Below are 12,446 nucleotides of genomic sequence, written 5' to 3'. Positions count from 1 at the left end.
ATCACAGTACATAATGCAGAATTTCTAAAGTGGTCCTGACATTGATGATTTTGTGGCTCTTTATTTGAATTTTTTTTTTAATAATGCAATGAAATTGGGGGAAAAAAATCTATCTATCTTCCAGCATGCATTGAAAAAAGAGCATCAAAAAAAAAAAAAACAAGAACAAAAGAAAGAAAACATGGTTCCAACTAAAGAAAACATACTCTCTAGTAAAGTTCATAAAAATTATTTAATGCCAGTACACATTCCGTCAAGTCAACATAAACTCTTTGGTACCAACAGAACACCAACGAGAAATCAATTAATCAAGGGAGGTTTTTAAACAATTAAAGATCAGATAATACCATACTGGAGAGCATACACTGTGCACTGAGAAATTGCTGAAGTGTCTCCCTCTGTCTTAATAACAGGCTGTCATTCTCAATATCAGCAATGAGTGACTAACATAAAAATGCATATATACTTGTCTACCCTGGTGGCGCGGTGGTTAAGTGCTACGGCTGCTAACCAAGAGGTCGGCAGTTCGAATCCGCCAGGTGCTCCTTGGAAACTCTATGGTGCTGTTCCACTCTGTCCTACAGGGTCCCTATGAGTCGGAATCGACTCGACAGCAGTGGGTTTACTTGGCATTTGCTATTTTGACCTCTAGCATCAAAAAAACACTCACCTACTTACCTGAAATTTAACGACATATATGGTTGGGTGGTTGGCAAAGGTTAATAATCATTAAGATAGAGAAACATAAGGACGTGAAAGAGAAGAGAATTTGAGAAGAAAGGCAATCCATCGCATTGAAGTAGTCGCTCCTCAAAAAACGGTCTAGGCTGGCCAGGCGAATAATGATAGGAATTGAAATCTAAGAAATATAAAGTTTCTGCCTAAGGTATAACAGAAAATCAAGGCCATTTACCAGCAAGAGCAAGTACTAGAGATCAGAGTTGTACAACTAGAGACTGAAGGAAATTACATTAAAACAAATTAGGTCCAAAATCAACTGGGGAGATCAGACACAGGGGTCTTGAGTGGGTGACTCAAACACCAGTGGCAGTGGACTGCTAATTGTTACATGGCACATGGGTGATTCTTAATCTGGCTTACCCTGAGTGTGCCACAGCAAAGATCCAAAATACAAGCAGGAAAGCAGAAAGACAACAAAGCCTGTCTGTGGTACCTCAGAGAATGGAGAAGAATTGAGTTTCATCTCTTCCTGTCTACATCAGTGAAGCGTAGAAGGGATTAAAATGATTTCATCTCGACTCTTCTGTGGCCACTGTCTAGGTCCATTTGGGTAGTGTTGGTAATGGAGAACGAAACTTGAAACCAGTGCCAGTTATAATGAGCATTTCACTCATTATAACTAGGAGATGAGGGCTTATAGGCTCATTATACCTCCTACAGCTGCAACCTCTGCCAAGTTGCAATTGGAACCTTGATGTTGGAAGGCAAGGGAGAAGCGCAGGAGGGTCCTAACACATGCAACCGAAGTAGCAAAAAAAGTCTACAGAATCTAAGCAAGAAACATTTATATTCATGTATTAAAAAGTAACACACTTGAGTGTGAGGATCTGATACATTCACTTGAATTTTGTTTCATTTGCTGGGGTAAGGTTATCTTTAATAATTGGGGGATGCTTTTTTTAATAGAGAGGAAGGTGAAAGGAGTCTATTTCTCCAGAAACATTTCCCATTATTTGCCACTTAAAACACCATGTCCACTTTTTCCCCCGTAGGCTGCCAAAGATGGCTAAGGGGCAGGTCCTGAAGCTCAATGGTGAGGCCATCTCCTGAGCCACCTGGCAGCCATCTGGCCAAGCAAGCACTCTGGGAGGGAAGGCAGTGATCGTGTACTGTGAGGGCATCAACACTTCCAGCAACTTTTACAGAAACCAAGTTGAAGTACCTGGCCTCCCCCCTCAAGTGCATGAACACCAACTCACCCCATGGGCTCCTACCACTTCCAGGTGCCGAGTCACGTCTTTTGGCTGACCATGTGATGCATGCTGCCCCAAAAGGCGAAATGTGACCAGACCACCCTGGGTCACCTCAAGGAGTTCATTGGAATCCCCTCTTGGATGAGAAAAAGCAGATGGCGGTTCCTGCTGCCCTCAAGGTTATGAATCTGAAGCCCACTTGCAAGTTTATCTGCCTGGGGTGCCTGGCTGGGAAGGTTCCCCGGAGAAGAGGAAGAAAAAGGCCAAGATCATTACAAGAAGTAGCTCAAACAGCTGTGGAAACAGACCATGAAGAATGCGGAGAAGGCAATCAACAAATACACGAGGTCCTCAAGACCCATGGACTCCTTGGTCCAGGTCCAATAAAGGCTGTTAGTTCCTCAACGGCCTGGCCGGCCCTTTCTCTACTGCCATCCTGAGACGTAGGGGGCGTAAGGGGGGCATTCTCTGTCTAGCCTCCGCAGGCAGCCTGGGGCTTGGGAGGCTGGGGGTACACAAAAAGGGCCTCAGTCCGGTTCTGAGTTCATGACCCCTGCTCCTCTTTCAGAAAGACCTGGCTTTAAAGGGTTTACGACCGCTAACCACCGTGCAGGAATATCACCTACTTGCTGCTCGTGTGAGAAGTTTACAGAAACGGATTGTAGTAATAGCTGGTTTCAATAATTGTGCAACAGTGAGCTAGAGAGCCAATTGCAAGGAACCTTAAATTATAAATGGGGCATTTGTTAAAAACACTCCCCATGGTTATACATTATACCCCGCAAGTGCGAGAATGTTACAACATGCTGTGCATACAGTGTGATCCTGGTGTTGTACAAAGGGTATTCACAAATGTGAAGACTAGGAAGGCATGCAACCAAGGGCACAAAATACAGGTACTTCCCTGTATTTGGTGATCAGAAACAAATAAGTTATACATAAAGAAAAGGAGGAAAAAAAGCATTTTCTAGTTGCTTCTCTGAGTCACACACACCCAAGATCACATTAAAATAGGTTTCTGTTAGCTTCTTCCCAACTAAAACCCTCTGATTCTCTGGGGAAGATTAAAAAATATGTCATTTTGCCTGGTAAGCTTCTCTCCTAAGCCTAGAGCTTCAAAAAGCACTCAAGAATACTGAAATTAGAACCGTGACAGACTGAAAGCACTTCTCTGGGGATATCATGGCCTAGAAGATGAGTGTCAACACTGAGCAATTTTTAAAAAGGAACTGGATGTGGCTCAGGAAACAACCAAGTTATTTAGCTCTCATTGACTCTGGGGCATTGCCAATTATGACAAGAATTGGAATTGGGGTCTTTAAAGAAATGAAAATCAATTAACCTATGATAAATCCATAAAAAATGCGATTACCTTGCATGTGACGGGTGTGCTAATTTTATACGGTCCTCTTCACTAGCTTTTACATTTCATTTAACCCACCCAGTGCCGTAGAACATTTCACTTAGAAGGGTAAAAACTATACATCCAAACTTCCATGTCTCTGGGATTTTGTGTTTACTGAATACAGACAAATTCATTTGTTCTTTCAATAACAGCTGACAAAAAGCTCTTACGCACTAAAGTGCATTGTAAAGGAAATTATAACTTGGAATACAAATGAAATATACTTAATTCTAGCAAATGATACCAGATTGCTGACTGTGGAGGCCAAATCTGAAATTCCAGACAAGCAGAAAGCGATGACACCTTATGGTTTGTAATTAGCTTGGTCCTTCTGCAGTGGCATATATTCTTCTTTTCTTACTTCCCCACAAACTGGTGAAAAGAGAAGCCAGCATGTATTATTCACCCCGCCTTACTACCAAAGTTTGAATCACTTACCTAGAGCTAAAAGCCCCAGGTGACTGAAGGAGACTAGAACTTTCAGATTTGCTTACAGACCAGAGAGACGGCTGGCCCCACCACGATGCTGATTCTGTTGAGTGACTTACTCTTGGAGCTCTCAAGTATACCCACAAAAATACTGCCCAGCTTTAGGACAGTAACATTGTGAAAACCAAGTCTGCTCAGGAAAATGGCATGTCTTAATTTGGAAGAGACAAGTGCTTCCATAAAATATTCTCCAAAGGTTAGTTTCTGCTTTTGAAAAGAACCTCTACCATAGAACAGATGAAGTGGCGCCGTAAAATACAAAAAAAAACTCAAGAGAGATAACTAAAATTTTTCAGGAAAAAAATAATTTAGGCCAAAGGGCTGCCTTGTATTTTACCATTTAGCATTTGCATATATAGTTTGGAAACCCTGGTGACAGTTCTTAAGGGTTCGGCTGCTAACCAAAAGGTCAGCAGTTCGCATCTACCAGGCACTCCTTGGAAACCCTATGTGGCAGTTCTATTCTGTCCTATAGGGTCACTATGAGTCAGAATCGACTCAGCAGCAATGGGGTTTTTTTTTTAATATATAGTTCATTGCTATTTTTAAAGCTTTTTCACGTGAATTTTCTCAAATTATCCACACAACCCCAACAGGTTATGTATTTGCTCCAAGACTCTGAGGGTTAATTTAAAAAAAAAGAATAGTGCTGGTACTCAGAAAGGCTCTTATTACCTCAGGCTAAATTCTGACCACAGGCACTATACCCATGTTCCACTGAAGATATGCTGGCTTTAGCCTATTCAGAAGGACCTGTTCTCATACTAACTTCTGGATCCATATTCTTCCCTCTTCTCCCATCAACTCTCTTCCTGAGTCCTTTCGGAAAAAAAAAAAAACTTAAATCATTTTCCCTCGTGTAGCTCTCTCTCTCAATTATACACGCTCAGTTAGGTATCTGTCTATTCTTCTACCCCTGGGCATAGAAATTTCTCAAGCTCCCCTATTGAGCCTGTGCTGTGGGCCCATCAATAACTTCACAGTCCTCTTCCTCCTGTCAGGCCTGCCCCTAACATGTGCAGAGCCTGAGGCAAGGGTTCACATAAAGTCCCATATGCCATATGCCTAAATATTTGAAAAATTATAAATCATTTTAACGAGCTGTTAAATGTTTTGTCCTTCTACCTTAACATATATAAACCAAAAAAAAAAAAAAAAACCTTTGCCACTAAGTTGATTCTGACTCATGGCAACCCCGTATGTTACAGGGTAAACTGTTCCATAGGGTTTTCTTGGCTGTGATCTTTACGGAAGCAGATCACCAAGCCTTTCTTCCACAGAGCCTCTGGGTGAGTTCGAACTGCCAACCTTTAAGTTAGTAGACGAGCCAAACCCTCCGCAGCACCCAGAGGCCTTCATGATAAATATATATATATATATATATATACATATATACACGTGTGTGTGTGTGTGTGTGTGTGTAAAGCAATATTTAGCACCAAACGATTGCGTCAGATGGCACATATTCAAAACCAGCATCATTTTTTTCCGAAGATTATGATTCTCTTTGGGGCCTGGCATGGAGACAGGATAGGATTTCTCTCTTTGCTGGGTCAACCTCACCTGCTCCCTCAAGCCTTCTCTTCCATTCACTCGGGATCACCATGGACAGAACACGCATTTTCTCTGCCTCTTTGGAGTGTGGGTGGAGTCCACGCATGTTAAACTGTCCCAGGCTCTTGCCACTCCCCCACCTCCACTGTCCAGGTACCTCCTGAAGCACCTGAGTGTTCTGTCTCTGAGGTTTCTCCTCAGCCCGAAGAGTCCCTGCCAGATAGCATCATCCTTTCAAGTTTTCCAAAGGAACCTGAGGCTGGAAGGCCAGGGTGAAATTCTCAGATCTCTCAGTTCCAATCAGATGTCTTCCCCCCCTTCCTTCCATCCCTGGCCCCATCTCACGGTGCGAGGGACCCCGGAAGTGGGTTCTCTGGGACAGAAAATTCTGGGGTCCTGTTGCCTGAAGTGTGGTATATTGTTGTTGTTGTTAGGTGCCATCAAGTTGGTTCCAACTCACAAAGACCCTATAGGAAAGAGCAGAACTGCCCCATAGGGTTTCCAAGGAGTGCTAGTGGATTTGAACTGCTGATCTTTTGGTTAGCAACCAAGCTCTTAACCACTGTACCACCAGGGCTCTGTGTGGTATATTAGGGGGAGGCATAAGCTCTCTTGGCATGGGTGGACTCCTTGCCCTAAGTGAAGGGGATGGCTGGAGGAAGGCCAGGTCACAGCCCTCTTGCCTGAGACTAAGGGTCCCACTGTCCAAATTTAAGTTCCAATCATCTTCCCAAGCATGGTTACTTGACAGCTAAAATTCATGCTCTGAACTGATCAGAAGCCTGATGTACACTCTGTAATTCCTCAAACCAAGAACACAAATTGAGAATTAAAATCTCTGAGCAACTACAACCAGTATGGCTATACAGGGAGAAGGCAGGAGGGATGATCACTTCCCTTTAATACATTCTCCCAAAGTGACTCCTTTTCAGCGATTTATTCAAAAGCAATATGCTGACATGACGCTGTTCCACCCCACTCAGGTTTTAAGTAAACCTAGTTACAGGTAGATCCTGAATTTCTATTTCATCCTGACCATTCCCCTGAGCTTCAACCAGATAGCTAATAGCCTGCTAGAAGTCTCCACCTGGACATCCCATAAACACCATAACCAAACCCAAGTCGATTCTGGCTCATAGCAACTCTCCAGGACAGAGTAGAGCTGCCCTATAGGGTTTCCATGGCTGCAATCTTTATGAAACAGACTGCCACATTTTTGCCCCATGGAGCAGCTGGTGGGTTCAATCCACTGACCTTTTGGTTAGCAGCCGAGGGCTTAACCACTCTCCACCAGGGCTCCTTGGATATCCCATGTTATGTGCTGCCACATCAGTTACAACTCATAGCTACCCTACAGGACAGAGTAGAACTGCCCCATAGGGTTTCCAAGGAGCAGCTGGTAGATTTGAACTGCCGACCTTTTGGTTAGCACCCAAGCTCTTAACCACTACATCACATGGACAACTACAAATTATCATGCCCCGACTAAACTAGTCTTCTTCCAAAATCCAATCCTTTTCCTGTCTTCTTTTTCTCAGTTGATAATACGACCAAAGTTGTTTTGAACCACTTAGAGTAAGTTAGGTGCTCTACCTTTGAGTATAACTCTTCCCTGTTTTATTTTTCTTAATAGATCTCAGCTGCACAGAATAAGGGTAATCATAATCCTTGGTATGACACACTCATTGCAATGAACCAAGTATAAACTTATAGAAACTCTTGTCACGTACCTCTTTCAACTCCAACACATGACTCCAGAATATATACTGGAGTCACTGCTCAAAGCACAGAGCTCTGGATAGTTCCTACCCCTTCACATGTTAGACTAACAATAAATGCAGTTAAATAAAGCCACTTCTTATGGTCACCTTTTTCCTGGAATGACTTTAAATATACTAATTCTGAATTCCAACGAGGAACAAAACCTCATGCACATGAAAGATTTTGTTCCTCCATCCCTTTTTTCAAAGAATTTCCACCAAAATGAATCAATGGGCCAATGTTTTATATAAAGTGATCATCAGAGCAGAGAATTTAAAGCAGAAAATTCCTTTCTAGTGGAGACTAATGTATTCCAGATACAACAACGTCCCCGGCAGACTACACTTTCCTTTGGGATTTCAAACACTAAACTTAGCATTATAAATGTCTTTTGCCTAAGACTACAGTACTTTTAGCTAAACTTGGGTTCATTAAAGACCACAGAGTGACCTTAGCTCTTTTTCCTAAAAGAAGGTTGTGTTAGTCACTGGTTTGTTTATTTCTCAGCTCCATTCCCAGCCTTCTATGCTGAGCTCTGAATTCTAAGGGCCAAGACCCTGCACATTTTATTTCCAGGGTCCCTTGACAATGGACTTGCCACTAGGATCTGAGAACAGGAGCACTGCAGGAGACTGGGAGGTACGAGAGAATAAACTGCCTTCCTGAAGGTTTCTCGTGTAACACAGAAAGTAGCAGCAGCATGGTGAAAGTACTGACTGCAGGGGTGAGCGGAGTGGTAGTTGTAGCAGGGACAGCAGTAATAGTGACACTGGCAGTGTTGACATTGGTGACAGCCACAGCAGCAGTAGCAATGACCTCGGAATCCTGGCTCGTGGGTGCCCGTTCAAACAGTTCACCTCCGACCACAGAGCCTCAAAGACACAGCAGTTCTGCACTCTGGATGAAGCTATTTCCCCTTTTGCTTCTCCATTCTAGAGGTGGCAGTGGGTTCCTGCAGTTCCTGACTTTGCATAGCCTTCTGTTCCCTTCTTTTGCTCCACTAGCCCTTCCCCACCTTTATAACCAGTTTTTGTAATAAACTCCCTCTGTTTGAAATACCTAGAATAATTCCTGTTTTCCTATCTGTAATGGCTAATTTGATACATCGACTTGGCTAGGTTATGATTCCCTGTTGTTTAGCCAAACACTAGTCTGGGTGCTGTCACGGAGTACTACTTAAAAACTGAATCTGTAGCCATCGAGTCAACTTCAACTCATACGACCCTAGAGGACAGGGCAGCACTGCCCCATAGGGTTTCCAAGGAGTGGCTGGTGGATTTGAACTGCTGACCTTTTGGTTAGCAGCCTGAGCTCTTAACCATGCGTCACCAGGGCTCTGAAGTACTACTTACATGTGACTAAATTAGTTGGCCCTGGCTAGAGCAGATTATCTTCCATAATATAATCTAATATAACGTAATTACTTTACAAAAACCAAAAACCAAATCTACTGCCGTTGAGTCGATTCCAACTCATAGCGACCCTATAGGGCAGAGCAGAACTGCCCAATAGAGTTTCCAAGGAGTGCCTGGTGGATTCAAACTGCTGACCTCTTGGTTAGCAGCCATAGCACTTAACCACTACTCCACCAGGGTTTCCAATTACTTTACAGGTAATGTAATACAATGTAATCATCTTCCATAATGCAACCAAATGTAATTAATCAATCAATCAGTTGAGGTCATACCAGTTTAGGGTGGATCCAAAATCTAACCACTTCTGAGTTATAAAAAGACCACAATAGACACAGAGACACACACACAACAGAGAAGATATACAACATAGAAGGACCCATTTACTAGCAAAAGGACACCAAGGACTGCCAAAAGACCCCAGAAACTAGAAGAGAGATGCACAGAAGCAATCAACATAGCCAAGACCCTGATTTTAGCTTCCAGAAAAAAAGAGCTGTGAGAAAATACATTTCTGTTTGTTAAAGCCACGTAGTTGTGGTATTTCTGTTACAGCAGCACTAGGTGACTGAGACACTATCAGGCTCCGAGTAATACAGTTGCCAATTTCAAAAGCATTACCTAGGAACTTCATCAGTGGTGTTGGCAAAGAATATTGAATATATCATGGACTGCCAAAGGAACAAACATATCAGTCTTAAAAGAAACATAACCAGAATGTTCCCTAGAAGCAAGGATGGCAAGACTTCAACTCACTTACTTTGGACATATCCTCAGGAAAGACCAATCACTAGAAAAGGACATCATGTTCAGTAAAGTACAGAGCCAATGAAAATGAGGTAAACCTTCAGTGGGATGGATTGACACAATAGCCATAACAATGGACTCATTTACCAACGATCACGAAGATGGCGCAGGGCAGGGAGGCCACCATGAGTTGGAGCCAACTTGAGGGCACTAACAACAACCATCTGATTGCAACTTATTATTCCAAGTTTCATGACAAGTTTTCTCTTGCTCTCTTGCTCCTTGGTTTTTCAAAAATACTGCTTCTTCACAATTCTACCCCTTGTTACCACCAGCCCAGGCTTTTGTTTTCCTCTCAGAGAATCATCTTTCTACTTATTTCTGTCTTAGTCCATCTGGTCATCATGTGGCGCCAGAATAACACAAGACTCCTAATTAAGAAGGGAAAATGTAAAACCAAACAATGAGACTCCCTTTTAGAAAACAGCAGGCAAATTACCTGAAACTAAAAAGGCATTTCTCATTCAAATGCTGTGTTATAAATCCCTCCTCTGAGTTGCTACATAAAATACACCAAATATTGATGACCCAGGTAGCTACAAAGACTAATCAGGAAGAGGTGAAGGTCTCAAGTAAAATTGTATTTGACCACATTCAAAGTTTTATCACAAATTACATACAAATCCTCTCCACTGTGCTCCTTAACATTCAATTTAAAAAAAAAAAAAAAACTCATAGCAAAACCCTGGTGGCGTAGTGGTTAAGTGCTATGGCTGCTAATCAAAAGGTTAGCTGTTCAAATCCACCAGGCGCTCCTTGGAAGCCCTATAGGGCAGTTCTACTCTGTCCTATGGGGTCACTATGAGTCAGAATCGACTTGACGGCAATGGATTGTTTTTGGTTTTACTATTCATAAGGTTGCTTTGAGTCAGAATCAGCTTGACGACAAAGGGTTTGTTTTTTTTTACTATTTGGAAAACATTAAGCTGGGAAAGAATTAAGCTGGGGCCTCAGTGATGAACAAAACAAGTCCCAAAGGATCTTATGTTTATTATCGTAAATGCTGAACAATTAGCTGAAATTCAAAGTAGAATAACATAAATGCAAATAGCCATGGCAGGAGGGAAAAAAAAAAAAAGGAGTAATTATTTCTGACCAGCCAAAGAGTTTGAGGCTGAATTACTGATAAGGACATACAAAACCAAGCAATTTTAAAAAAAGGAAATAAGATCCTATTATTAGCTGAGGGCAAACAAAAAGGCTGAGGAGGAAAAGTAATTAGTGTACTATCTGGCTCATCTATGGACGTCATTTGTATAGTCATAATAATGTAAATGGTGAATACTGAGTATCTATGATGCTAACGTAACTATAAATGGATAGCAGGGACACAGGAGGGGTGAGTGTGTGTGTTGAGCTTGAGAGAGTAAAAGTGAATCATCATCTTCCAAGATAATGTCTAACACTGGAAAAATCACGACGTAGAAATATCAGCATGTTATTTAGAGATGTGGCAAAAGAGTCATACAAAAGTCTTGAAAGTGGTCACGACTCCAGAAGAGAATTATTTGCTCTTTAAACCTAGAGTATGTACAACTATGATAAAAATAAGAAATAAAACAAAAAAGATTATATCAGAAGAGCAAGTCTGCCTTCCCTCCCTCTATGCTCCAGTCTCCCAGTCCTCTCCCCCCTTCTACTGTCAGTTTACCATATGTCCTACATTTTTTAAAAACGGATACATGGATGGATGGACGGAAGGATGGACAGATGGACGGACGGACAGATGGACGGATGGATCAGAGAGTGAGAAAGAACAAATTTCATTGGTTATATGAATTATGGAAACCCTGGTGGCGTAGTGGTTAAGTGCTATGGCGGCTAACCAAAGGGTCGGCAATTCGAATCCACCAGGCACTCCTTGGAAACTCTATGGGGCAGTTCTACTCTGTCCTATAGGGTTGCTGTGAGTCGGAATCGACTCGACGGCATGGGTTTTTTTTTTTTTTTTCTGGAATAGGAATTATAAATTTCTAATAATGTACCATTATTCTAGTCACTAACTATTACCAATTAAACTATGTCATAGCAGCTTTCTGAACACTTAGAATTTTTATTTTTATACTTATTGAAGGAGCTCTTTTACATTTACTTAGACAGATTTTTACCATTTGTCAGTCTTGTGAATACTTACAAAAGAAAATATGTTACTGGTAAAAAAAAAAAATCTAAAATTTCACAACTCTTCTGAATCACTTTTCGACTCAGAGTCTCCAATGTCTGTGTTTTCCTACAGAATATTGTGCTCCGTGCCATTAAGATGGTTAGCAACACAACACTGCTTAAAAGGGTGCTCCACTACAGTCTCTGGGATTTTCTTCCAAACTCCTGAGGCTCACTCCCAAGTTTTCATATTGATGTTTTCTTGACATTACCAGAAGGTTTCAGAGAACATTTTCAGACATCATATTCTTTCCTCAAATGGTTCTTAAATGGCTTGTTAATGGAAACCTCAAAAGGTTGCAGTTTTCCCATCATGCCAGATGGAAGAACAACTTAGCTCATACCCACGCAGGCACTGGCAACTCCATTATTGCTGCCACCTGGCTGACAATGACTAAAGGGATGCTATCAACAGAATGGGCCTGATGGCACACAACAACATCAACTGTAAGGAGTCCCTGGGTGGTGAAAACGATTAAAGCTCTCAGCTACTAACCAAAAGGTTGGAGGTTCAATCCACCAAAGGCACCTCAGAAAAAGCACTGGTGATCTACTTCCAAAAAATCAGCCACTGAAAACCCTATGGACAATGCTTAGGGATCATCGAGCTTCTGTTAAGGGCAGGGCTTCGAACCAGTTCAAACCAGTCTGGTCACATCCGATAAAGCAAAACCCGGAACAAACACAAATTTTTACCATTTGGGAGCTCTAGAACACTTATCGGAAAGGGAAAAATTACAGGTAAAGCCCTGGGATGGGAGACTCGGAAGAGGTATAGTGAGCCCTTTTAGGAGCCCGAAGACTGAGAATGGATTATTGGCAGGACTGTGGAGAGCAACACATACTCAAAGCGGCACAGTCAGCCACCATCTTTGAGTGGGACACCACTGTTCCTGACACTTTTCAAAATCCAGCAGGCAA

The 12,446-nt window shown here is 42.1% G+C and overlaps 1 protein-coding gene and 1 pseudogene across 9 annotated transcripts in view; one reads left to right on the top strand and one right to left on the bottom strand.

The window, feature by feature from the left end:
- The window catches only part of FUT10 (fucosyltransferase 10), a 317,556-nt gene that overhangs the window by 257,228 nt on the left and 47,882 nt on the right, over positions 1-12,446 (bottom strand). The gene's annotated exons all lie outside the window — the stretch shown is intronic.
- On the top strand, positions 1,744-2,637 carry LOC126066057 (60S ribosomal protein L13a-like; annotated as a pseudogene).

The sequence above is a fragment of the Elephas maximus genome, chromosome 22 (genome assembly GCF_024166365.1).
Source record: "Elephas maximus indicus isolate mEleMax1 chromosome 22, mEleMax1 primary haplotype, whole genome shotgun sequence".
In the NCBI taxonomy this organism is placed as follows: domain Eukaryota; kingdom Metazoa; phylum Chordata; class Mammalia; order Proboscidea; family Elephantidae; genus Elephas; species Elephas maximus.
The sequence above is the reverse complement of the archived record's forward strand: the minus strand, read 5'-3'. Positions and strand labels throughout refer to the sequence as shown.